Source organism: Musa acuminata, chromosome BXJ2-5, assembly GCF_036884655.1.
Source record: "Musa acuminata AAA Group cultivar baxijiao chromosome BXJ2-5, Cavendish_Baxijiao_AAA, whole genome shotgun sequence".
Classification (NCBI taxonomy): domain Eukaryota; kingdom Viridiplantae; phylum Streptophyta; class Magnoliopsida; order Zingiberales; family Musaceae; genus Musa; species Musa acuminata.
The window spans coordinates 25,614,802-25,641,747 of NC_088342.1; positions in this window are offsets into that span (position 1 = coordinate 25,614,802).

Sequence of the window (26,946 nt, forward strand, 5' to 3'; positions counted from 1 at the left end):
AATTGGGCCGAATAGATCAGCCCCTTCGGACCCAGAATTCCTGGCCGACGGTGGCACCGCCTAGGAGCTTAGTCTCCCAGGAATGCCAGGCGGTGGTATCGCCCCTATTAGGTGGTGGTACCGCCTGAGCTCGGTTTCTGAGTGAAGCTGAGCGGTGGTACCACCCTTGTCAGGCCTACCACCTGAGCTCGGTCTCCGAGCAATGCCAAGCGGTAGTATCGTCCAGTTATGGCGGTAGTATCGCCAGGACCCCGAAAATCCAGGAGATGATATTTTTGAGCTCTAAATTCGAACTAGTTGGGGCCTATATAAACCCCACCCTTTCTTGCATGAAAGGGCACTGAAATCTTGATATTATTCTGAGAATTTGAGAGCTCAAAAGTGTTGTAAAAGGCCAAAAGTTCTTCTCCTTCTTTTCATCTAAGTTTTGATCATTCAAGAGAGGAGTGAAAATCTGTAAAGGTTGTCTCCTAAGCCCATCAAAAGGAGTAAAGCGGTAAAAGGGTGGTTGGCTTTCGCCTATTGAAGGAAGGCCTCTAGTGAACGTCGGTGACCTCATCGGAGGAGGAAGCCAAAAGTGGATGTACATCAAGATTGACCGAACCACTCTAAATCTCGGTTTGCATTTACATTCTGCTCTCTATCTTAACTACAAACTGCCTCTTTTGCTTTTCTTCAACTGTACTTCAATTACTCGTAAGTTGAAGAACTTTCCAAAACGGTTTTTCATCGAAAGTGTTTTTATCGTACAAACATCGTTTTAAATCATCGAAAGTTTTCCACTGCACTAATTCACACACCCCCGCCCCCACCCCACCCCATCTTAGTGCTCTTGATCCTAACACTGACGAACTCTCGAACTCCCAACGAAATCGCGTACTTAACTCTAGGACTTCATTTTGCTTTATATCTTGCTATCATAGTTAATCCTGCACATGTAAAAACACACTTCAATCTAGACAATTATTACTAAACTTGAATCATGTTGTCCGGCATGTCATTAGTTCATCGACGCTTCGTCCGATTCTTCGGTGCATCGTCCTCTCTTATGGCTTATTGCCTAATCGGTTAGTTGACCTTCGCAACTCCGATATCCTTGGCACAATATCAGCTCTTCTTGGCCCGATGCTCGAAGCCTTCTATCGATATGTCGACCGATCCTCTAGCCCGACGTCCAATCTTCTGACATGTTTTTCTCTGGCCCAACATGATTTTTTCTGCTTTAATTATCTCTCTCTGATCGAAGCATCCTATGTCACTCAAAATATAGATTAAATTATAAACACTTATCAATTGGTTTCATCATCAAAATACACGATTCAACACTTAAGGCCTATAAATACCCCTCTCATCCCTGGTTAACAAACACAAGCATAAAGAGCTTAAAAGAAGATCGGTAGTGGAAGCTGGTGGCCTCGAGTGAAGAGGAATCAGGAGTAGATATAGGTCACGACAACCGATTCATGCTTTTTCCTTATATTACAAACTGAATTCTTACTTTCACTATGCTTTTGTATGCTTTTAAGTTAAGCATCTTTCCGATACATTTTTATCATACGAAGATTTTTAGACTCAACATAATTTTACCGCTCTTAGTGCCAACTCGATCTTAACTATTGGTATCAAAGCCATGTTCTTTCTCATTTGGTTTAACACCCAAGAGAAATTACTCTTTTCGGCTTTTAAGAGGGTCATTCTATCATTCGTCCTCCTATGTTCAATGAGTCGGACTACACATATTGAAAAACTCGAATGAGAGTTGTTTTGCTTTCTTTGGATTTAAATTTGTGGAGTATTATGGAAAATAGCTTTCAAAAGTCTTCTCTTTTAATGAATGATTGGAATAAGTCGGAGAAAAAGACTTTCTCTATAAATGTCAAGGCTATGAATGCCTTGTTTTGCGCTTCAGATAAATATGAGTCCAATTGAGTGTCTATTTGTGAAATAGCTTTCGATATTTGGTACACACTTAAAATCACTCACGAAGGCACTAGTAGAGTTAAGATTCGAAGATTAATCTTTTGATGTATGATTTTGAATTGTTTCATATAAAACCAAGTGAAACCATTGGAGACATGTACACCCATATTACGAATGTCATCAATGGTTCAAAAGCACTTGGTAAAAATTTTTCAAATCTTGAACTTGTTAATAAAGTTTTATTATCTCTTTCTAGAAATTGGGATTCAAACGTAATGACAATACAAGAATCAAAGAACTTGAACCATTTTCCGATTAAAGAACTTATTGGGTCCTTGATGACCTATGAAATGACTTGTGTTGAACATGATAAACATGAGAACCACCTTCCAAAGAATAGGAAGGATTTGGCACTTTGAACAATAGAATACCACTTAAGTGGTGACTCAAGTAATGATGATGATGACTTTGAACTTCTCACAATAAAACGTAAAAAGTTCTTAAAACAAGAATCAAAAAGTAAAAATGAACTTAAAAAGAAGAAGCTATAAAAGAAGAAGAAAACACTTAAGATGGCTTGGGATGAATCAAGTTCTCCGAAGACGAAGAACAAACCAACAAAAGCAAGATAGCAAATTATGTCTTAACGGCTCTCGACGATAAGGCAAATGACTTGCCCAAAACCCCCTTAGTTTATTTTGAAATTACTTATTGCTTTCATGAGTTGTTTTTAAATTAGTTAGTAAAAAAATAAAAAAATAATAAAAAAAATGCTTCTCTTTCTAGTGATTTTGAAATAATAATAATTAAAATTTGAGCATGACAATTGCATGTTAACTCCTAGCACTAAGCATGAAAAGTTAAATTCATTTAAAAAGAAAAATACATTACTATAATAAACAAAATGATTTTGATTAAAAATGCTTTATTTTTGATGAAATCAATTTTGATGATTTAATGATGCATAATGATGTAATGAAAATATTAAAGTTTTAGTACCATGTATGTTGATTTTATACTATGTATAAGATTTTGAAGTTATGGATGATGATTTTTGTGATTTATAGCTTATTGATCTTTGTCATAATAAATCTTGCACTTTCATTTTAAATGATGATATATATTTTGATTTGTCAAAAAAAGGGACAAGGACATACTTATATGAAATCAATCACATGAATTGAAACAACTAAAATATGAATGCATTTTAAAAATATCTCTATCTTATCAATTTTTTAATAAGAAATTGATAAATCTATTTATGTCATTTTGAATCTCTTGGAAATGATTTTGATTTGATGATTTGAATTTGAATGAGCTTTATCTTGATTTTTCAAGAATTATAACTTGAGATTTCTTATGCATGAATCAAGATATTATATCATTTGATCTCCTATGTTTCTTTTTGCTATTTATAAAAGAAGAGATTTGTTGGAATAAATCATGTCTTGTGGCATTCATGATTTAATATTAATATCTTTCATGTCATGATTTATTAATGATATTTCTTTGTATTCATAAATTGTATATCTCATCACCAAATTAATCTTTTTTTATGATGACTTGAACATTTACTCCATTATGTTCTTTCATTCTTTTTTCTTATTTACAATGATAAAAGGGAGAAAGAAAATAGCTAGCATCTCAAGAGAATCAAATTTGCTAGCTTGAATGATAAACTTATACATGTTAAATCTCCCAAATGCATAAATTCTTCTTATACATTTTCAGTTCATGATCTTGATTTCTCGATTTTTAGACTTGAATTTTTTTTTTGAATCAAGATCGTTTCCTATCATTCCTTCTATATACAAAAGAAGAGATATGTCAAAAATCATGTCTCGATCTTTCATTTTTTATTATTAGAATAATAATTGAAATATTGATGTAAATTTGTTATTTATCTTTGTCATGCTTTGAAAATTATTGAAAAGAAAAAAAAATTATAAAATTATATTCTTCCTTTCTTTTTGACAATGACAAAGAGGGAGATAAAATCTGCTAGCTTGCATGATGATATATGCAAGAAGAAGCTAAAACTTGTTAGCTTGCACATCGCAAAGAGAGTAAAACTTGCTAGCTTATGCATCTCAAAAGAGAAGCAAGAAGTGCAATCTTGCAAATATCAAGAAAAGCAATGTTTGCTAAGTTACATACTTCAAGAAAATGCAAAAACAAGCTATCTTACACTTCTTGAAAGAGAAGAAAGAAATTCACTAGCTTGCATATTCTAAAATGATGCAAAAATTTGCTAACTTTCATATTAAAAAACTTGCTAGCTTGCATAATGATATATGCAATGATGGTTCAAAAACCTAAAATTATGCAATGATATATGATGTTTCAAAAACTTGAAATTATGCAATGATTTGACATTATATCTAAAAACTTTCTAGTTGCACTTCTCCTTTTTGTTAATGACAAAGGGGGAGAAGTTATAATGACAATCATGCATGGAATGATGTATTGAAATTTGGATTATGCATGATTTTATGATGACATATTGCTTGGACTCATAATGATTTCATGATTAAATTTGTCTTGACTTAAATTTAATTTAAATTCAAGAGTTCTATTAATATGACATATTGATAGGGGGAGTTTAGTTTCAACTTAATCATCAATTGATTGTCATCATAAAAAAATAGGAGATCGTTGAATCTCAGATTTTGATGATGAAATCAATTAATGTATTTATGAGCTAATCTGCATTTTGAGTGACATAGGAAGCTTCGATCAAGGAGAGACAATTAAAGCAAGAAGAATCTGTAACATCCCCCATTTAAAAAAAAAAAAAAGTAAATGCTTGTTTGTAAATATGAGGATTATTTAAATATTTTTTTATTAAATAATATTATATTAAAATTTATGGCTAAGGACCTAAGAGTAAATAATAAAATTTTGATATGATTTATATAATATTCAGAATTGAGTAAATAAAAATAAAATAAAATAAAATGGAGGACATGTGTCATTAACAAGGATGAGTCACTTGTATTTATTCTAAAGTTGACACCAAAACCCCCATGCATGCTTGCCACCTCACTATTTTAGCAAGAGCTACCTAAGTAATTTAAAGCACCATTAAAAAAAAACTTTGCAGCCAACGTTAGTTTGAGGAGAAGAAGAAGAAGAAGAGAAGAAGAAGAAGAAGAAGAAGAAGAAGTGGAAACTTTGTTTGAGGTTTTGCATCAACTCCCTATATTTGGGAATCAAACTCATCTAAGGCAAGTGCTCTAACCTCTTCCTATAGAATTCCTAATCTCTGTTTTCCTTTTAATACTTCATAATTCAAAAGATTTCAGCTTAGTACCAAACCTTTCTTTCCTTTTGATACAAAGCCATGAATCTGAAATTTTCGGTAATCTGACTTCTATACATTGTTTTGGATATAAGTTTTAGCACTTAATTCTGATTTAGGAAAAGCCTAATCCATTTGAAAGTATACTCAAATATCTTTAGTTTGACACTGAGATTGAATGATTTGGAGTTTAAATGCCTACTAAGACTTCTGTTTCAATTAACCCTATAAATTTTGCAAAATAGGGACTGAAATTTCTGACCTTCTGTTACTAAATTTCTCATAACTCTCTAGTGCAAATTCTGAATTATACAAAACTTAGTTCTTTTGAAACTAAATTTGCATATCTTTCTTTTGACATATAATTTAGTAATTTTGAAGTACGTTTGCCTTCTGAAACATCCGTTAAAATTGACTCTATCAATTCTGCAAAACAGAGATTATCAATTCTGACCTTCTATTACTAAATTGCTCATAATTCTCTAGTGAAAATTCTAAATTATGCAAAACTTAGTTCTTTTGAAACTAGATTTGCATAAATTTCTTTTGAAATATGATTTAGTAATTTTGAAGTATGTTTGCCTTCTGAAACATCTGTTTAAATTGACTCTATCAATTCTGCAAAATAGAGATGATCAATTCTGACCTTCTATTACTAAATTACTCATAACTCTCTAGTGAAAATTCTAAATTATGCAAAACTTAGTTCTTTGGAAACTAGATTCGCATATCTTTTTTTTGACATATAATTTAGAAATTTTGAAGTATGTTTTCCTTCTAAAACATCTGTTTAAATTGATTATATCAAGTCTATAAAACAGGGATGATCAATTCTGACCTTCCTGTACTCTATTTGTTGTAACTTCCTGTTAAGAACTCAAAAAATTATAAATCTGAGTTCATTCGAAAATAGATTGATACAGCTTTCCATGACATCTATTTTTAGTGATTTGGAGTATGCTTGGTCACTCAAATAATTCAGGAAATGTACCATTCAAATTCTATCAGAATTGAAAACTTTGTTGGGTTTTGCCTATTCAATTTTCATCCTATTGGAAATTTGATTTCTGCTAAATTCTTCTTCAATTGAGCATTATACTAGTCCTTTAAAATTCTTGTATTGTTTATCTTGAAGTTGTTATATATCTGAAATTTATTATGTAATGCTTTGTTTGCATTACCTTGTTTGATAAAGGCACATGCATATCTTTGTTGTTCCACATGTGCTTCTGATATGTGCCAATGTTATTGTTCATACTACCCTTTTTGTACTCTGGTCTCTTGTGAGATATTGTGAACCATTGCCAGAAATGGTAAAGGGAGTTATGCTTGAGCCCGCGATTGCTCTGCCGGCCCCATTGACTTCACTCAGACGTGGGTGGATTGAGCTCCCAAACGTGGGAGACTTATGCTTGGTGGTCATCCAGAAATGGATGAATCACATTATGTATGTGGTCCCACAGCGCCCTCTATGTTTATTGATATGATATCCAAAGCTTTGTTTATGAGTTCATATTATGCTTTGGATAAAAATGGAATGCATGCTACATCAAAAATGTCATACAAGCTTGTGTTTATTATTCGGTTCACTTGTTATACTTTGAAGTGTTTCGTTTGTCATTATCATGCCCCCAAACACTCTTACGCCTTTGATATGCGCCTAAATGCTTCATGTGCCATTTGATACATGCCTAAATATTTCTTTTGCCAATGAAATGCTCCAATTTCCCTTCTCCTATTGTTATGTCTAATGATTGTTTTTGAATGAGGTAAACCTTTGTCATTTTATATCAAATGAGATGATTTCAAATGAACACTTGTATTTCTACTTTTGTATCTTGATACTAAGCCTTCTTGAACTTGTCCTATCGCCATGGATATGTTAGACGTGTTCAATCTCGTATTTTGATGATGAAACTACTTGATATATGTTGATGATTTAATCTGCGTTTTAACTGACGCAGGTTGCTTTGATCAAGATGAGACAATTAAAGCAGGAATATCATGTTGTGCCGGAGGAACATGTCAGAAGATTGGACGTCGGGCCGGTGGATCGGTCGACGTATCGACAGAAGGCTTCGGGTCGTGGACTCGGGCATCGGGCCAAGAAGAGCGGGTATTGTGCCAAGGATATCGGAGTTGCGGAGTCAACAGGCCGATTGGGCAATAGGCTGCAGGAAAGGACGATGCGCCGAAGAATCGGACGAAGCGTCGAGGGACCAATGACATGCCGGACAACTTGGTTAATTGCTTAGGATTAATTGTCTCGATCGAAGTTTTTGTTTTGAGTGTGCAGGATTAACTACGATGGAAGAAAGACATGCAGCAGGAATTACGCCGGAGTCAATACAATGATCACGTAGGGAGTTCGAGAGTTCTACGGAAGTTCGGACGGTCGTCGGAGGTTCTACGGGAACAAATCCGAGAAGTCCAGGAGCTTGCCAAAGAAGCTCGTCGGAACTCGCCAAGTGGATCGTCGCAAGTCCAGGAGTTTGCCGGAAGTCCGCAGGAGCATCACCAAGGGTTCATCGGATGATCGACGGAAGTTCGCCGGAAGCTCACCGGAAGAAGCGATTGACGTACCGGAGCAAGTTGCAGTAAATGTCTTAGGAAATAATCGTAGTTAGCACAATGATTAAGTTAGAAATGGGAGGTGATCCCATTAACTTAATCTTGGGGCAATCGGGCCCCTGAAAGACCCAAATTGGGCCAAATGAATCAACTCATTCGGACCTGAAATAGTGCTAGGAGGTAGCACCGCCAGGCAGGGAGGTAGCACCGCCCAGGCTATGTCTCCCAGCGAGACTGGGAGGTGCAACCGCCCCAGCCAAGAGGTGAAACCGCCTAGGGCTCAGTCTGCAAGCGAGGCTGGGCGGTGCAACCTCTTCTGTCAAGAGGTAGCACCGCTAGAGCTCAAGTTTCGACCTCTGCCAGGCGGTGCAACCTCTCCAGTCAGGAGGTGCAACCGCCCCTAACAGAGGTAGCACCGCCCAGAGGCTCAGTCTTCGAGCTCTGTCAGGCGGTGCAACCTCTCCAGTCAGGAGGTGCAAACGCCTGATCCCGGAATTCCGGGATTTGATCGTTTTGAGCTCCAAATTTGAACTGGGTTGGGGCCTATAAATACCCCACCCATTCAGCACTGAAAGCACAGAACACACACTCGAAATCTTGCTATCTTTCTGTGTTTCTTAGAGCTCAAAACTGCTAGTTCTCCTCTTTCTATTCTTCAAGTTTGAGTTGTAAAGAGAGGAGAGAAAACTTCTGTAAGGGTTGTCTCCTGAGCCCGTCAAAAGGAGTGAAACTGTAAAAGGGTGGTTGGCCTTCGCCTATTGAAGGAAGGCCTCTAGTTGACGTCGGTGACCTCGTCGGTGGAGGAAGCCATAAGTGGAGTAGGTCAAGACTGACCGAACCACTCTAAATCTCTGGTTTGCTTTTATTTTGAGCACTTTATCATTACTGCAAACCTCCTACATAGCTACTGCTCTCTACGCTTTTACAAACAAGTTTCTAAGTTCTGATCTTTCCGAATCTACATTCAGACGTAAATCGGTGTTTTCGTACGATCCTTACATTGCAGTTTACATTTACGTTTTGATTCTATTTATAACTGCAAACTGTCTTCTGCGCTTTTACGAACGAGTTTCTTTGCAGTTTATGTTTACGTTTTGATTCTATTTATAACTGCAAACTGTCTTCTGCGCTTTTACGAACGAGTTTCTTTGCAGTTTACGTTTACATTTTGATTCCATTTATAACTGCAAACTGCCTTCTGCGCTTTTACGAACGAGTGTCTAAGTTCAGATCTTTCCGAATCTGAGCTTAGACGTAAACTGCGCTTAGACGTAAACTGTGTTTAGATGCAAACTACACTTAGACGCAATCTGCGCTTAGACGCAAACTGCGCTTAGACACAATCTGAGCTTAGACGCAAATTGCGCTTAGAAGCAAACTGCGCTTAGACGCAATCTGTATTTAGACGCAAACTGCATTTAGACGCAAACTGCGTAAACTGCGCTTAGACGCAAACTGTGTTTAAACGTAAACTGCACTTAATCATAAGTAATCTTAGAATCGGCTTTTGTATCAAAATAGTTTTTATCGAACGAACGCAGCTTTCGTTTTTAATCGCTGAAAGATTTCCGCTGCACTAATTCACCCCCCCCCCCTCTTAGTGCTCTCGATCCTAACAATTGGTATCAGAGCGGGGTATTTCTCATTTCGGATTTACACCCGAGAGAAATGGCTCTTCAAGAGGGCTTTTCGGTCTTTCGTCCACCGTTCTTTAGCGGATTGGATTACACTTATTGGAAAACTCGAATGAGAGTTTTCTTGATTTCTCTAAATCTGGATTTATGGAATATCGTTGAAAACGGTTTTCACCTTCCCTTTAAACCGATGAACGAATGGTCGGATTTAGAGAAGAAGTATTTTTCTTTAAACGCAAAGGCTATGAATGCCTTATTTTGCGCTTTGGACAAAAATGAGTTCAATCGGGTTTCTTTGTGCGAAACGGCTTTCGATATTTGGCGCACTCTTGAAATCACGCACGAGGGAACTAGTAGAGTCAAAGACTCGAAAGTTAATATTTTACTACATGATTTCGAGCTTTTTCATATGAAACCAAGCGAAACCGTTGTTGACATGTACACCCGTTTTACGGATGTCGTCAATGGTTTAAAATCACTTGGTAAAAGCTTTTCGGATTTTGAACTCGCTAACAAAGTTTTGCGCTCACTTTCTAAAACTTGGGATTCAAAAGTAACTGCTATTCAAGAATCGAAAAACTTGAACCAATTTCTACTTGAAGAACTAATTGGTTCATTGATCACATATGAAATGACGTGCAATGCATGTGAAGAACTTGAGAACCACCTTCCAAAGAACAGGAAGGATTTGGGACATAGAACATTTGAAGACCACTCGAGCATAAGCTCAAGTGATGGTGAACTTAAACTACAAATGAAACAAAAATTAAAAAGTAAAAAGAACGGAACTACTTGCTTTGAACGCAAGAAGAAGAACAAAAACTGGGATGAATCGAGCTCCTCTAAAGACGAGGAGAAAATCAACAAAGGCGAGGTGGCAAACTACGCCTTTACGCCTTTGGACGCTGAGGTAATCAAAATGCCTTTAATTTACTTCGAAATTACATAATTTTTTTCATGATGCATTTTTCTTTTTCTTTAAATTTTCTTGAAAATTACATTTTTAATAATTTAATAATGTAAATGCAAAAATATGAATTGATATGGTTGCTATTACTAATGTTAATATGGTTGCTATCACTGATGCTATGATTAGGCCATACTTGCATCACCAAGAAATATATGATTGCTATCATTGCTATATGCCCTGTATCAAGATATCAAACAAAATCTTGCTTCACAGTTTTACGCATTGATATCTTACCATATGATGAAATGCTACAATTGATGAACACTTGAAATGTAATCCTCTATCTTATTGATTTTTCAATAAATCTATGCTTGTCATACATGAATTTATTGAATGTAATTTTGAGGATGATTTCATATTTGACAAATGCTTGATTCGTATTTACAACATAAGATACACTTTAAATATGAATCATGCTTCAATCATGTTAAATGCTTCAATCATTTTCTATCTCTAGAGTTCTCGATTTTGATGAAATACAAGTGATAAATTCATTTATGATATCTTGTAAATCACTTGAATTATGAATGAGTTTTTTTTTTTTTTTGATGTGTTAAAAGGATCACTTAAGAAGAAAATGCTTTTCCCATCTTATCGAGATTAATGATTTCATGATATTGTGTGAATCTCGAAATTGATTTTGATGAAATAGTAATAACGTTATTCATGTTATGAATCTTAAAAATGATAATATGCTTCATGTAATAATATGAATACATGAAACACTTATGATATTCCGTGTATTCATAAAATATTTATCTCATCACCCAATTATTTCTTTTCAATATTCCTCAAGTGATGATATGAATGCATGAGATATTCATGAATTTATTTTGAAGTATGCAAATGAGAAGTTTCGATCATGCATGGTAGGATGCAATGTGACAAATTAATAACATGATGATTTGAAATATTTATGATTTGGAATGATGCATATGCTTTTTATTATGATAATGTATGATGTGTATCATGAATGCTTAAAAAAATTAAATAAATAAATGTTTATATCACGTTAGATGGTTTTACATATTATGCATGATAAGCTATACTGATGAGTGAAACAATGATTGAAATAATATGAATGATGATTTGGAATCATGCATATAATAATGAGTTTATATGTTTTGAAAATGTGCATGTTTTAATTTGAAAATATAATGATGCACAAATGAGATTGATACTAACCTTTGTCATGATTTAAAAATTGATGTAAAGGGTTTTTCCCTTCCTTTTGACAATAACAAAAGGGGAGATAGCTAGCTTGCTCAATTCAAGAAGAAAGCAAAAATTGCACTTCTCAAAAGAGAAGAAATTACTATCTTGAACATCACCAAGAAGTGCTATCGTGCAAATCTCAAGATACACAAATGCAATCATACAAAATTTGTAATTTTGCACATCATTAAAATTTATGATGCTTTGGTGATTATGCATGTTCTAAAATGTTATAAAATTCACTAGCATGCATGATGTAGAACTTAGCTATATTGAACATCACCAAGGAATGCTATCTTGCCAATCTCAAGAAGCAAAAAGTTAACTTGCACATCTAGCAAAACTTATATTTCAAGAAGCAAGAGTTGCTTTCTTGAACATCTCAAAATTGCTAGCTTGCGGGCCTTAAAATTTTTGCTAGCTTGTATATGGTAAACTTGCTATCATACTACCATGATGATGAGCATGCCTTATCTTCATGATTATATTTGAAAAACTATGGCAAAAATATGTCCGAATGATTAAACGAGTTAAAATTATTTTTCGGACTTTTTTGATTGAATGATCAAATCACTTGATTGCAATAATGATTTTACACAATTACTTGCCATGATTACATGTTGGAAATTATGTGCTTGAATACAAAAATTTCCATGATAATAAGCATGTTTTACCTTCATGATTGTAATTGAATATCTCTAGTAAAACCTTGTTCGAATGTATGAAAGTGTCAAATTTCATTTTTGGATTTTCTTGATCCTAACAATTGGATTTTCTTGATACATTATCCTCTTCCGAACTTAACAAGCATATGTCATATCAAGTTTAATTCACATCATTGATTTTTGACATATGGAATCATCTAGCAAATGCACTTATCATATGAAAAATATTTTTCGAGAAACATATTTGATGATTCCCTCTTATAAAAGGAAGATATACAAGGATTTGACTCACTTACATTTCTTAATCCTTGCAAAAATAAAGTGTGCTTTAACATCTTATCGATTTGAACTTCACATATGGCTTTCCTCCTTCATGTAAAAAGATAACAAATAAAAAGGAAGAAGCAATAAAAGCTATCTCTATGTCATGTTTTCTTCGAGATGTTTGCATAATTGGTATCCTATCACTCACTGTTAGAAAATAACATGAACCAACTTATAGCATCGCACTTATATTTAAAATTTGCTTATATCGTTCTCCTTGTTGTTGATGACAAAGGGGGAGAAATATATAAATTGATACTATGAGTGCCATATTTGAAGAATATGAATAGATGTCATGAATGCCATATTATAATGAGATATCAAAAGCAGCATTCATATGAATAGGTGCTATGAATGTCATATCATGTTAAGATATCAAGATCTGGAATCGCAATTTTACATATTGATATCTTACCATTTAATAATAGCAAACTGCATGATGATAAAACTTGATATTATGTTTTTCATGCAATGAGTTGAACCAAAATCACAAACACTTGATTGTGGTATTTCTCCTTTTTGTTGATGACAAAGGGGGAGAAGTATGTTCATGACATGACATGTTATGCATAAGTTCATGATAACATGTTGCAAGTATTCATGATAAATATTGCAATGGCTTGAATTCAGTTTGAATTCAAAGTTCTATCAATATGGCATATTGATAGGGGGAGTTTGTTTAAACTCCAGGAGTTAAGTTTAACTCCGTCATCAAGTAGTTGTCATCATCAAAAAGGGGGAGATTGTTGAATCTCGTATTTTGATGATGAAACTACTTGATATATGTTTATGATTTAATCGGCGTTTTAAGTGACGCAGGATGCTTTGATCAGGATGAGACAATTAAAGCAGGAATATCATGTTGTGCCGGAGGAACATGTCAGAAGATTGGACGTCGGGCCGGTGGATCGGTTGACGTATCGATAGAACGCTTCGGGTCGTGGACTCGGGCATCGGGCCAAGAAGAGCGGGTATTTTGCCAAGGATATTGGAGTTGCGGAGTCAACAGGCCGATTGGGCAATAGGCTGCAGGAAAGGACGATGCACCGAAGAATCGGACGAAGCGTCGAGGGACCAATGACATGCCGGACAACTTGGTTAATTGCTTAGGATTAATTGTCTCGATCGAAGTTTTTGTTTTGAGTGTGCAGGATTAACTACGATGGAAGAAAGACATGCAGTAGGAATTGCGCCAGAGTGAATACAATGATCACGTTGGGAGTTCGAGAGTTCTACGGAAGTTCGGACGGTCGTCGGAGGTTCTGCGGGAACAAATCCGAGAAGTCCAGGAGCTTGCCAAAGAAGCTCATCGAAACTCGCCAAGTGGATCGTCGCAAGTCCAGGAGTTTGCCGGAAGTCCGCAGGAGCATCACCGAGGGTTCATCGGATGATCGACGGAAGTTCGCCGGAAGCTCACCGGAAGAAGCGATTGACGTACCGGAGCAAGTTGCAGTAAATGTCTTAGGAAATAATCATAAGTAGCACAATGATTAAGTTAGAAATGGGAGGTGATCCCATTAACCTAATCTTGGGGCAATCGGGCCCCTGAAAGACCCAAATTGGGCCGAATGAATCAACTCATTCGGACCTGAAATAGTGCTAGGAGGTAGCACCGCCAGGCTGGGAGGTAGCACCGCCCAGGCTATGTCTCCCAGCGAGACTGGGAGGTGCAACCGCCCCAGCCAAGAGGTGCAACCGCCCAGGGCTCAGTCTCCGAGCGAGGCTGGGCGGTGCAACCTCTTCTGTCAAGAGGTAGCACTGCCAGAGCTCAAGTTTCGAGCTCTGCCAGGCGGTGCAACCTCTCCAGTCATGAGGTGCAACCGCCTGAGCTCGGTCTTCGAGCTCTGGCAGAGAGGTGCAACCGCCCCTGACAGAGGTAGCACCACCCAGAGGCTCAGTCTTCGAGCTCTGTCAGGCGGTGCAACCTCTCCAGTCAGGAGGTGCAACCGACTGATCCCGGAATTCCAGGATTTGATCGTTTTGAGCTCCAAATTTGAACTGGGTTAGGGCCTATAAATACCCCACTCATTCAGCATTGAAAGCACAGAACACACACTCGAAATCTTGCTATCTTTCTATGTTTCTTAGAGCTCAAAACTGCTAGTTCTCCTCTTTCTATTCTTCAAGTTTGAGTTGTAAAGAGAGGAGAGAAAACTTCTATAAGGGTTATCTCCTGAGCCCGTCAAAAAGAGTGAAACTGTAAAAGGGCAGTTGGCCTTCGCCTATTGAAGGAAGGCCTCTAGTTGACGTCGGTGACCTCGTCGGTGGAGGAAGCCAAAAGTGGAGTAGGTCAAGACTGACCGAACCACTCTAAATCTCTGGTTTGTTTTTATTTTGAGCACTTTATCAATACTGCAAACCTCCTACATAGCTACTGCTCTCTGCGCTTTTACAAACAAGTTTCTAAGTTCTGATCTTTCCGAATATGCATTCAGACGTAAATCGGTGTTTTCTTACGATCCTTACATTGCAGTTTACATTTACGTTTTGATTCTATTTATAACTGCAAACTGTCTTCTGCGCTTTTACGAATGAGTTTCTTTGCAGTTTACGTTTACGTTTTGATTCTATTTATAACTGCAAACTGTCTTCTGCGCTTTTACGAACGAGTTTCTTTGCAGTTTACGTTTATGTTTTGATTCCATTTATAACTGCAAATTGCCTTCTGCGCTTTTACGAACGAGTGTCTAAGTTCAGATCTTTCCGAATCTGAGCTTAGACGTAAACTGCGCTTAGACGCAAACTGTGTTTAGACGCAAACTGCGCTTAGACGCAATCTGCGCTTAGACGCAAATTGCGCTTAGACGCAAACTGCGCTTAGATGCAATTAGAACTTAGACGCAAACTACACTTAGATGCAAACTGCGCTTAGACGCAATCTGCATTTAGACGCAAACTGCATTTAGACGCAAACTGCATAAACTGCGCTTAGACGCAAACTGTGTTTAAACGTAAACTACACTTAATCATAAGTAATCTTAGAATTGGCTTTTGTATCGAAATAGTTTTTATCGAACGAACGCAGCTTTCGTTTTTAATCGCTGAAAGATTTCCGCTGCACTAATTCACCCCCCCTCCCCCTCTTAGTGCTCTCGATCCTAACAAGACGCTTGCTGAGCTCTTTATGCTCACCCCGTTGCTATATAAATTTTTCAGGGTAGCTTGTCACGCACTGAAAAGCTAGAATTGAGTTAAAGCAGTGAAAGGCTAGAAGATTTTTGAGCTAATCTTTGTTGGATGATAGGTTTTTGTTGTACAGTATACTTTACTTCTGATGTAATGTTAAGGAATCTATTGATACTTATGTGTTGTAAAAGTTTAAAGGACCGCTCATGTGTATGGAATGATAAGTTTAAGTTGTATAAGGATAAGAACTCATAGTAAATAATTATCTTTTTTGTGATTATATATATTTCTATGATTATGGATTTGTGTTGTGATTGATGTTTAGTTGAGTTGCCTTTAGATTTTGTGAATCTTTGAGTGAAGTGGATTATGATTTATGTAACGTACAGGTTTATGAATTGTGAATATTGACTTTGAATGATTCTTATTATCCTCAAATTGTTAGATTGGATCCTGGATTGAATTGATGATGAATTATAATATTATTGATTTTAGATAGGGTCACACCCCCTAAATGTGATAATTCGGGGGGGGGGGCGTGACAGAGTTAGTATCAGAGCATGATTTGAGGATTTCTAAAAATTTTGATATGCTAGATGTGTAATAAATTTTGAGGTTTAGTGATTTCTATTTAGAGACCGATCAAAAGTTTTTGTTTGTTATTTTTAGGAAGCAAGGATGACGAGGACATCTGGTTCTCCTGTTGCATCTACTTTTGATTAATTGAGTGGAATTATGAAAACTCAAGAGGCGATGACACAAGTAATGCAACAACAAGTCCGACAAGGAATAAATGATGAAGTTGGGAATTCAAACCAGACTGGGTTGGGAATTTAACAGTTTAAGAAGCTTAGTCCTCCTAGTTTTAGTGGTGAGCCTGACCCAATGGTAGTAGAACAATGGATGATGCGGATGGAGAAAATATTTGATGTTTTAAATTGCCTAGATGATAAGAAGGTTTCTCTTGCTACCTTCATGCTAGAAGGAGAGGCTGAGCACTGGTGGCGAACCATGAAGAGGATTTCTGAAGCTCAACAGGAGCCAATCACTTGGAAGGTATTTACAGAAAAGTTCAATGATAAATATTTTTCAGATTGTATCAGAGAGCAGAAAAATTGGAGTTCCTGAATCTCATCCAGGGAAATTTGACATGAGCCAAATATGAGTCTAAATTCACCGAGCTCTCTAGATTTTCCACACATATGATTGATGATGAATTTAGGAAAGCAAGAAGATTTGAAAGAGGATTAAGGCTGGCAATAAGAAGTCGTATATCAGTTTTAAATCTCCAAGTATACATTGATGTAGTAGAAAAAGCTTTCATACTTGAAAAAGACTTGGAGGAGATCCAAGAAATTAGGGACAAGAATAGCAAGGATAAGTTTGTTGGTAAAAGTAAAAGAGGAAATGAAGCAGAAAGAAGTAACGAGAAGGTAAAGGTACCTAGATTTGAGAAAGGAACTCCATCGCAAAGAACTCTATCGTGTACAAAATGTGGACGTAATCATGAAACAAGTGAGTGTTTTCGGGTGACTGGAGCCTGTTTTGCCTGTGGAAAGTTAGATCATAAAGTCAGAGACTGCCCACTAAACAAGAAGAAAGAGCCTCTACTCCCTAAGTCGACAGCCCATGCTAGAGTATATGCTATCACAGAACAAGATTCCAAAGCCTCTAAATCAGTGGTTGAAGGTATTCTACATGTTTCTAATAGAAATGCAAAAGTTTTATTTGATCCTGGCTCTAACTTGTCTTTTGTTTCACAATATTTTGCTTGTCACTTGGGCATTCAACTTAAACCACTGGATTATTTGCTACACGTAACTACTGCTGTTGGGGATTCCTTGACTACAAATTTGGTTTATCCTCATCTTTTCACCGAAAGAGGTATGACAAATTTAGAGGACTAAATTTTATTTTAAGGAGAGGAGAGTGTAACATCCCCCATTTAAAAAAAAAAATAGTAAATGCTTGTTTGTAAATATGAGGATTATTTAAATAATTTTTTTATTAAATAATATTATATTAAATTTTATGGCTAAGGACCTAAGAGTAAATAATAAAATTTTGATATGATTTATAGAATATTCAGAATTGAGTAAATAAAAATAAAATAAAATAAAATGGAGGACATGTGTCATTAACAAGGATGAGTCACTTGTATTTATTCTAAAGTTGACACCTAAACCCCCATGCATGCTTGCCACCTCACTATTTTAGCATGAGCCAAACCTAAGTAATTTAAAGCACCATTAAAAAGAAACTTTGCAGCCAACGTTAGTTTGAGGAGAAGAAGAAGAAGAAGAGAAGAAGAAGAAGAAGAAGAAGAAGTGGAAACTTTGTTTGAGGTTTTGCATCAACTCCCTATATTTGGGAATCAAACTCATCTAAGGCAAGTGTTCTAACCTCTTCCTACAGAATTCCTAATCTCTGTTTTCCTTTTAATACTTCATAATTCAAAAGATTTCAGCTTAGTACCAAACCTTTCTTTCCTTTTGATACAAAGCCATGAATCTGAAATTTTCGGTAATCTGACTTCTATACATTGTTTTGGATCTAAGTTTTAGCACTAAACTCTGATTTAGGAAAAGCCTAATCCATTTGAAATTAGATTCAAATATCTTTAGTTTGACACTAAGATTGAATGATTTGGAGTTTAAATGCCTACTAAGACTTCTGTTTCAATTAACCCTACAAATTCTGCAAAATAGGGACTAAAATTTCTGACCTTCTGTTACTAAATTTCTCATAACTCTCTAGTGCAAATTCTGAATTATGCAAACTTAGTTCTTTTGAAACTAGATTCGCATATCTTTCTTTTGAGATATAAATAAGTAATTTTGAAGTACGTTTGCCTTTTGAAACATCTGTTTAAATTGACTCTATCAATTCTGCAAAATAGAGATGATCAATTCTGACCTTCTATTGCTAAATTGCTCATAACTCTCTAGTAAAAATTCTGTATTATGCAAAACTTGGTTCTTTTGAAACTAGATTTGCATATATTTCTTTTGAAATATGATTTCATAATTTTGAAGTATGTTTGCCTTCTAAAACATTTGTTTAAATAGACTCTATCAATTCTGCAAAACAGAGATGATCAATTCTGACCTTCTATTACTAAATTGCTCATAACTCTATAGTGAAAATTCTAAATTATGAAAAACTTAGTTCCTTGGAAACAAAATTCACATATCTTTTTTTTGACATATAATTAGAAATTTTGAAGTATGTTTTCCTTCTGAAACATATGTTTAAATTGATTCTATTAAGTCTATAAAACAGGGATGATCAATTCTGACCTTCCTTTACTCTATTTTTGTAACTTCCTGTTAAGAACTCAAAAAATTATAAATCTGAGTTCATCCGAAAATAGATTCATACAGCTTTCCAATGACATCTATTTTTAGTGATTTGGAGCATGCTTGGTCACTCAAACAATTCAGGAAATGTACCTTTCAAATTCTATCAGAATTGAAAACTTTGTTGGGTTTTGCCTATTCAATTTTCATCCTATTGGAAATTTGATTTCTGCTAAATTCTTCTTCAATTAAGCATTATACTAGTCCTTTGAAATTCTTGTATTGTTCGTTTTGAAGTTGTTAAATATCTGAAATTTATTATGTAATGCTTTGTTTGCATTACCTTGTTTGATAAAGGCACATGCATATCTTCGTTGTTCCGCATGTGGTTCTGATATGTGCCAATGTTATTGTTCATACTACCCTTTTTGTACTCTGGTGTCTTGTGAGATATTGTGAACCTTTGCCAGAAATGGTAAAGGGAGTTATGCTTAGAGCGCGCGATTGCTCTACCGGCACCATTGACTTCACTCAGACATGGGTGGATGGAGCTCCCAGACGTGGGAGACTTATGCTTTGTGGTCATCCAGAAATGGATGAATCACATTATGTATGTGGTCCCACAGCGCCCTCTATGTTTATTGATATGATATCCAAAGCTTTATTTATGAGTTCATATTATGCTTTGAATAAAAATGGAATGCATGCTACATCAAAAATGTCATACAAGCTTGTGTTTATTATTCGGTTCACTTGTTATACTTTGAAGTGTTTCGTTTGTCATTATCATGCCCCCAAACACTCTTACTCCTTTGATATGCGACTAAATGCTTCATTTGTCATTTGATACATGCCTAACTATTTCTTTTGCCAATGAAATGCTCCAATTTCCCTTCTCCTATTGTTATGTCTAATGCTTGTTTTTGAATGAAGTAAACCTTTGTGATTTTATATCAAATGAGATGATTTCAAATGAACACTTGTATTTCTACTTTTGTATCTTAATACTAAGCCTGCTTGAACTTCTCCTATCGCCATGGATATGTTAGACGCTTGCTTAGCTCTTTATGCTCGCCGCGTTGCTATATAAATTTTTCAGGGTAGCTTGTCACGCACTGAAAAGCTAGAATTGGGTTAAAGCTGTGAAAGGCTAGAAGTTTTTTGAGCTAATCTTTGTTGGATGATAGGTTTTTGTTGTATAGTATACTTTACTTCTGATGTAATGTTAAGGAATCTATTGATACTTATGTGTTGTAAAAGTTTAAAGGACTGCTCATGTGTATGGAATGATAAGTTTAAGTTGTATAAGGATAAGAACTCATGGTAAATAATTATCTTTTTTGTGATTGTATATATTTCTATGATTATGGATTTGTGTTGTGATTGATGTTTAGTTAAGTTGACTTTAGATTTTGTGAATCTTTGAGTGAAGTGGATTATGATTTATGTAACATACAGGTTTATGAATTGTAAATATTGATTTTGAATGATTCTTAGTATCCTCAAATTGTTAGATTGGATCCTGGATTGAATTGATGATGAATTATAATATTATTGATTTTAGACAGGGTCACACCTCCTAAATGTGATAATTCGGGGGGGGCAAGACAGAGTTGGTATCAGAGCATGATTTGAGGATTTCTAAGAATTTTTATATGCTAGATGTGTAATAAATTTTGAGGTTTAGTGATTTCTATTTAGAGACTGATCAAAAGTTTTCTTTTGTTATTTTTAGGAAGCAAGGATGACGAGGACATCTAGTTCTCCTATTGCATCTACTTTTGATCAATTGAGTGGAATTATGAAAATTCTAGAGGCGATGACACAAGTAATGCAACAACAAGTCCGACAAGGAATAAATGATGATGTTGTGAATTCAAACCAGACTGGGTTGGGAATTTAACAGTTTAAGAAGCTTAGTCCTCCCAGTTTTAGTGGTGAGTCTGATCCAATGGTAGCAGAATAATGGATGATGCGGATGGAGAAAATATTTGATGTTTTAAATTGTCCAGATGATAAGAAGGTTTTCTCTTGCTACCTTCATGCTAGAAGGAGAGGCTGAGCACTGGTGGCGAACCATGAAGAGGATTTCAGAAGCTCGATAGGAGCCAATCACTTGGACGGTATTTACAGAAAAGTTCAATGATAAATATTATCCAGATTGTATCAGAGAGCAGAAAGAATTGGAGTTCCTGAATCTCATCCAGGGAAATTTGACATGAGCCAAATATGAGTCTAAATTCACCGAGCTCTCTAGATTTGCCACACATATGATTGATGATGAATATAGGAAAGCAAGAAGATTTGAAAGAGGATTAAGGCTGGCAATAAGAAGCCGGATATCAGTTTTAAAACTCCAAGTATACACTGATGTAGTAGAAAGAGCTTTCATACTTGAAAAAGACTTAGAGGAGATCCAAGAAATCAGGGACAAGAATAGCAAGGATAAGTTTGTTGGTAAAAGTACGAGAGGAAATGAAGAAGAAAGAAGTAACGAGAAGGTAAAGGTACCTAGATTTGAGAAAGGAACTCCATCGCAAAGAACTCTATCGTGTACAAAATGTGGACGTAATCATGAAACAAGTGAGTGTTTTCGGGTGACTAGAGCCTGTTTTGCCTGTGGAAAGTTAGATCATAAAGTCAGAGAGTGCCCACTAAATAAGAAGAAAGAGCCACTACTCCCTAAGTCGACAGCCCATGCTAGAGTATATGCTATCACAGAACAAGATTCCAAAGCCTCTAACTCAGTGGTTGAAGGTATTCTACATGTTTCTAATAGAAATGCAAAAGTTTTGTTTAATCCTGGCTCTAACTTGTCTTTTGTTTCACAATATTTTGATTGTCACTTGGGCATTCAACCTAAACCACTGGATTATTTGCTACATGTAACTACTGCTATTGGGGATTCCTTGACTACAAATTTGGTTTATCCTCATCTTTTCGCCGAAGAGGTATGACAAATTTAGAGGACTAAATTTTATTTTAAGGAGGGGAGAGTGTAACATCCCCCATTTAAAAAAAAAATAGTAAATGCTTGTTTGTAAATATGCTGATTATTTAAATAATTTTTTTATTAAATAATATTATATTAAATTTTATGGCTAAGGACCTAAGAGTAAATAATAAAATTTTGATATGATTTATAGAATATTCAAAATTGAGTAAATAAAAATAAAATAAATAAAATGGAGGTCATGTGTCATTAACAAGGATGAGTCACTTGTATTTATTCTAAAGTTGACACCTAAACCCCCATGCATGCTTGCCACCTCACTATTTTAGCATGAGCCAAACCTAAGTAATTTAAAGCACTATTAAAAAGAAACTTTGCAGCCAACGTTAGTTTGAGGAGAAGAAGAAGAAGAGAAGAAGAAGAAGAAGAAGAAGTGGAAACTTTGTTTGAGGTTTTGCATCAACTCCCTATATTTGGGAATCGAACTCATCTAAGGCAAGTGTTCTAACCTCTTTCTACAGAATTCCTAATCTCTGTTTTCCTTTTAATACTTCATATTTCAAAAGATTTCAGCTTTGTACCAAACCTTTTTTTCCTTTTGATACAAAGCCATGAATATGAAATTTTCGGTAATTTGACTTCTATTCATTTTTTTGGATCTAAGTTTTAGCACTAAACATTGATTTAGGCAAAGCCTAATCCATTTGAAAGTAGACTCAAATATCTTTAGTTTGACACTGAGATTGAATGATTTGGAGTTTAAATGCCTACTAAGACTTCTGTTTCAATTAACCCTACAAATTCTGCAAAATAGGGACTGAAATTTCTGACCTTCTGTTACTAAATTTCTCATAACTCTCTAGTGAAAATTCTGAATTATGCAAAACTTAGTTCTTTTGAAACTAGATTCACATTTCTTTCTTTTAAAATATAATTTAGTAATTTTGAAGTACGGTTGCCTTCTGAAACATCTGTTTAAATTGACTTTATCAATTTTGCAAAACAGAGATGATCAATTCTGACCTTCTATTACTAAATTGCTCATAACTCTCTAGTGAAAATTCTGAATTATGCAAAACTTAGTTCTTTGGAGATTAGATTCGCATATCTTTTTTTTGACATATAATTTAGAAAATTTCAAGTATGTTTTCCTCTTAAAACATCTGTTTAAATTGATTCTATCAAGTCTATAAAACAGGGATGATCAATTCTGACCTTCCTTTACTCTATTTGTTGTAACTTCCTGTTAAGAAATCAAAAAATTATAAATCTAAGTTTATCTGAAAATAGATCGATACAGCTTTCCAATGACATCTATTTTTAGTGATTTGGAGCATGCTTGGTCACTCAAACAATTCAGGAATTGTACCATTCAAATTCTATCAGAATTAAAAACTTTGTTGGGTTTTGCCTATTCAATTTTCATCCTATTGGAAATTTGATTTCTGCTAAATTCTTCTTCAATTGAGCATTATACTAGTCCTTTGAAATCCTTGTATTGTTCATCTTGAAGTTGTTATATATCTGAAATTTATTATGTAATGCTTTGTTTGCATTAACTTGTTTTATAAATGCACATGCATATCTTTGTTGTTCCGCATGTGCTTCTGATATGTGCCAATGTTATTGTTCATACTACCCCTTTTGTACTCTGGTGTCTTGTGGGATATTGTGAACCTTTGCCAGAAATGGTAAAGGGAGTTCTGCTTAGAGCCCGCGATTGCTCTACCGGCCCCATTGACTTCACTCAGACGTGGGTGGATGGAGCTCCCAGATGTGGGAGACTTATGCTTTGTGGTCATCCAGAAATGGATGAATCACATTATGTATGTGGTCCCACAGCGCCCTCTATGTTTATTGATATGATATCCAAAGCTTTATTTATGAGTTCATATTATGCTTTGAATAAAAATGGAATGCATGCTACATCAAAAATGTCATACAAGCTTGTGTTTATTATTCGGTTCACTTGTTATACTTTGAAGTGTTTCGTTTGTCATTATCATGCCCCCAAACACTCTTACTCCTTTGATATGCGACTAAATGCTTCATGTGCTATTTGATACATGCCTAAATATTTCTTTTGCCAATGAAATGCTCTAATTTTCCTTCTCCTATTGTTATGTCTAATGCTTGTTTTTGAATGAGGTAAACCTTTGTGATTTTATATCAAATGAGATGATTTCAAATGAACACTTGTATTTCTACTTTTGTATCTTGATACTAAGCCTGCTTGAACTTCTTCTATCGCCATGGATATGTTAGATGCTTGCTGAGGTCTTTATGCTCACCCCGTTGCTATATAAATTTTTCAGGGTAGCTTGTCACGCACTAAAAAGCTAGAATTGGGTTAAAGCTGTGAAAGGCTAGAAGTTTTTTGAGCTAATCTTTGTTGGATGATAGGTTTTTGTTGTATAGTATACTTTACTTCTGATGTAATGTTAAGGAATCTGTTGATACTAATGTGTTGTAAAATTTTAAAGGACCGCTCATGTGTATGGAATGATAAGTTTAAGTTTTATAAGGATAAGAACTCATGGTAAATAATTATCTTTTTTGTGATTGTATATATTTCTATGATTATGGATTTGTGTTGTGATTGATGTTTAGTTGAGTTGCCTTTAGATTTTGTGAATCTTTGAGTGAAGTGGATTATGATTTATGTAACGTACAGGTTTATGAATTGTGAATATTGATTTTGAATGATTCTTAGTATCATCAAATTGTTATATTGGATCCTGGATTGAATTGATGATGAATTATAATATTATTGATTTTAGACAGGGTCACACCTCCTAAATGTGATAATTCGGGGGGGGCATGGTAGAATCGTATTGGGCCGGAGTAGAACATGTTAGAAGATTGGACATCGAGACGGAGGATCGGTCGACGTATCGGCAGAAGGCTTTGGGTCATGGGTTTGGGTATTGGGCCAAGAAGAGCATAAATTGCGCCAAGGAAATCGGAGTTGCAGAGGTCAATTGGCCGATTAGGTAATAAGCTGTAAGGGAGGATGATGCACCGAAGAATTAGACGAAGCATCGATAAACCAATGATATGTTGGACAACATTTGATTCAAGCTTTGCAATAATTATCTAGATCAAAGTAGGTTTCAGGCATAATTTGGTTGAAATTGGGCCAACTCAATTAGGGGCCAATTGGGCCCATGTTTGGACTATGTTGGGCCAAGTGAAAATCCCAAATAGTGACCTACACTAGTGGAATTATCGGTGGCATAGTCTCCGAGACTATGTCAGGCGGTGGTACTACCCAGACTCAATCTCCGAGATAGTCAGGCGATGGTACCACCCAGACACAATCTCCCAAGCAGTGGTACCGCCCAGTGTCAGTGCTGTAGGCGGTGGTACTGCCAATACCCCAAAAATCGAGGATGAGACACTTTTAGGCTCATGTTTGAATCTACTTGAGGCCTATAAATACCCCTCTTATCCATGGTTAACAAACACAAGTATAAAGAGCTTAAAAATGAGAAAATGATGTATCAATTGTTAGGATCAAGAGCACTAAGAGGGGGGGGGGGGGTGAATTAGTGCAGCAGAAAACTTTCGACGATTAAAATTGTGTTCGTACGATAAGAGCGATTTCGGTAGAAAATCCGATTTGTAAATCACTTTAACTTGTAACCAAGCAAGATGCAGTTAAAGCAAAGATATAAAGGCAGTTTGTGTCACACCCCTAAAAATATCCATGATATTTAAAATTTTTTCGTCACAACTAACCCAGGATCCAAACACACATTTGAGGTCACTAAGAAAACATTCAGATCAAAAATTTCACTTCTATAATCTACCAATTCATAACCCTGTGCAATTCATAAACATAGCACACATCACTCGATAATTTATACAATCTGAACTCAACTCATCAAAATAAAAACCACAATATAAATCCACAAGTGGGGAAATCTATGCAGTCACCACAATCATCGATTTACCATAAGTTCATATCATTACACGAATTTAATTTAACATTCCAAGACCCTATACATGAGGGATCCTTTAACTTACACAAAATCCACAGGTTTAGATTCATAGTCACATTTCATTAGATGCAAGGTAGCTTATACACAACTACATATATGCTAACAAAAGTTCTGCCCAACGTCTTCTAAACTCTCCACTGCCTCAGCCCATTCTTAACATTTAAGCAAGCGATACGCTATCCTGAAAAATTTATCAACAAATGGGGTGAGCATAAAGAGCTCAACAAGTGACTAACATATCCATATCAAAATAGTACAATTTCCAAAGAGATGCAGTTTCAAACACAAAGCAGAATATACGATTTCGTATACATAATATCATTAGGAGCAGAATCATAATTGTCCTTTTTAATCATACATATTTGGTTCCTGACAGATGGGGCATAGAGTAATTGGAGCATATCAGAAACAAAGGAAACATATCGGAGCTTATCAATGGCATATGAAATGTTCCAAAACACATCAACGACATATGGAACATTACGAAGCAAAATCATAGTGAATGAAGCATTTCGGAGCATATCAAACTCATATGTCGTACAAAAGCTCAAACGTCGTCCTTGACGTTGCAATCATATCATAACTATCCAGAGCACGAACAGAAATAACTCACCAAAACTCTGGATGTCATATCAAACATATAGAGGGTGTAGTGGGTTCTCAATCAGAATGTGATTCATCCATTTTTGAATGACCACCTGACAAAAGTCTCCCACGTCTGGGAGCTCCATCCACCCACGTCTAGGTGAAGTCAAAGGGGGCCGGCAGAGCATCGCAGGCTCTAAGCAATATCCCACAAAGCGGGACCCCACAAAGCGGGTAAATAAGCGCATACCAGAATATCCCACAAAGCAGGACCCCACAAAGCGGGTAAATCAGCGCATACCCTTTACCATTTCTGGCAAGGGTCCAGACAATCCCACACACCAGAGTACAAGAAGGCAGTTTCAACAATAAGTAGCAT